Below are 2,363 nucleotides of genomic sequence, written 5' to 3'. Positions count from 1 at the left end.
GATCACCACGAAGTGATGGCATGGTGATAAAGCTAGCGGGATTTGTGTTTGTGATGTTATTTCAGTGGCGTAAGCCCCCTCGACAATGCTGACAACAGTCGTTAATTTCCATCATCTCCCAATGGTCAGCTTGTGGATATGGTCACTAAGCCAAATGTTGATGTTGTTCTGTTTCGCAAGGTCTCAATTCGTGAGGGGCTTTGATGACGGTAGTTCCACTCCTCAGGGCACTCCTTCTGGTTATCTTCTTAGTGTTGGTTTTCATGTCTCAAGATTAAAGAGCTCCTTCAAGTTCATATGTCGTCTTCCTTTCCCTTTCTTGTTTATCCTTTTTCAGTTTTAGTACTTTGGTAATGTCTTTATGGCTTTATGTAAGTTGTCCGGTAATTATAAATGATATAATAACTCATCATCATCATCATATTAATATAAAAACTCTTGCATCATATCATCAACAACAGTAAACTAGCTAGCTAAAAATCATCGTAGTCATCATTACCACTGTTTAATCATCATAGTCATTACCGCTATCTAATCAGCACCAACGCTAGCTTAAAGGAAAAACATTCACTTGTACCAGAAGCAATGATATCATCGAGTTCAACATGGTCATCATATTATAAGCGTTCATAACACCACAAAAGCAAATCACCCTTTGAGATTAAGTTCAGGACGGAGAACACGGACATGAGAGGACAAAAGTACTAAGAGCATGAAGTAGCTAAATCACTCCTGCTGCTCTCTCTCAGGTAAAATAGCATAGAACATGTATAGCTCTCCGGATTCATCATACTGGAGCATGCAGATGAACCTGTCTCCTAATCGTGGGATGCGCTTCTCATTGCTGCCCCCTAGTACTTCTCTGCTGGGATCGTTAACAATTTTGCTCCAATCTTTCACTATTAAGCATTCATCGATATTAGAAATCCTGAATGCACTCATGTGCAATGTAGGATATCTTGGCCGTAAGCTAACCATTGACATGTGACCTTTAGTCTCGATCCACTGAGGCACAACTGTCATCGGGAGTCCCTGTTGAAGAACATCGTATAGTAATTAATATACTTAGCAATGAAACTTTAGCAAAAAAATAATGTATGCAAAAGATGCACTAAGGACAAATAGTAAAAATCTTACCATCTTTCGTAAATAGATGTGACCGTAGTTCAATACGATCACTATTGGTCGCACGTTTTGAGTACTAACATTTCTAAGTGCAGGAAGAAAATTTGTCTTAACAGTATGAAGATCCTCAAGCCATTAAACATAATGACTTATCTCCTCGCAGTTTAGTTCAGCTCCGGGACAGTAGTAGGTCCTGTCTACCAAGCGCCGGACATGTTTGCTTGAATGGAAATAAGCTGTCCATAGAAATTAGTTGTCAACTATTTTTGAATAAACAATATCAAAGACATAAATATGGTTGAGAAACTGACATAATGGTAGAACTGGAGACGTCTGCACATCGATCCAGGTGTCGATATTACCTTCAATATCATCTTCCGGACGAATATCAAAGGTGATAACCATATCAGGCTCAAATGCATAAGCCTTGCATAGTGCTTGCCAAGTTTTGCATTCAAAATAGGTGTACGTGTCTGCATTGTATAATTTGACGTTGAAAGTATAACCATGCTCGGTCTTTAGGTAAACACTCTTTACCTCCATAGCTTCCATAGCACTGAAACCTATCTTATCCAAGACAAAAATTCTTGCATGGCAAGGGATGCGCTAGTAGAATAGTGAAAATTTAAAATTATAAGTTGAAGCAAATGAAGCATATATAAGTCATGCTTAATTACGAAAAAACTTGTCGTTGTGACTTACTGTATCCACTTCGAAGGTCTCATCCAGCTTGATGCTGAAGCGCCTATCATCAACAAGGAAATTTCTGTCGCACAGGCCGCGCTGGTCTTCACAGTATTCGCACTTAATGAAATCTTTTTCATCGTCAGACGACATTTCCTATGTTCATATAGGTGAAACATTAAACACTTACTAGTTCTATTAATTCAACTAATTCAACTACTTCTATTAGTTCAACTAGTTTTATTAATTCAACTAATTCAACTAAGCATTTAATAAAAATAAACTTGTTCTATTAATTTTCTTACTAAAATAAAGTAGCTAGTTCTATATAGTAATATTTTAATTAGATCATCAAATCTCAGATATCTAAATTTTCTTACTAAAAATAAACTAGTTATATTAATTCAACTAAGAATTAACTAAAAATAAACTAGTTCTATTAATTTTCTTACTAAAATATATAAAGTAGCTATATATAGTAATATTTTAATTAGATCGTCAAATCTCATATACCTAGATTTTCTTACTAAAAATAAACTAGTTCTACTAATTCA

This window comes from Triticum aestivum, chromosome 1D, assembly GCF_018294505.1.
Source record: "Triticum aestivum cultivar Chinese Spring chromosome 1D, IWGSC CS RefSeq v2.1, whole genome shotgun sequence".
NCBI lineage: Eukaryota > Viridiplantae > Streptophyta > Magnoliopsida > Poales > Poaceae > Triticum > Triticum aestivum.
The sequence above is the reverse complement of the archived record's forward strand: the minus strand, read 5'-3'. Positions refer to the sequence as shown.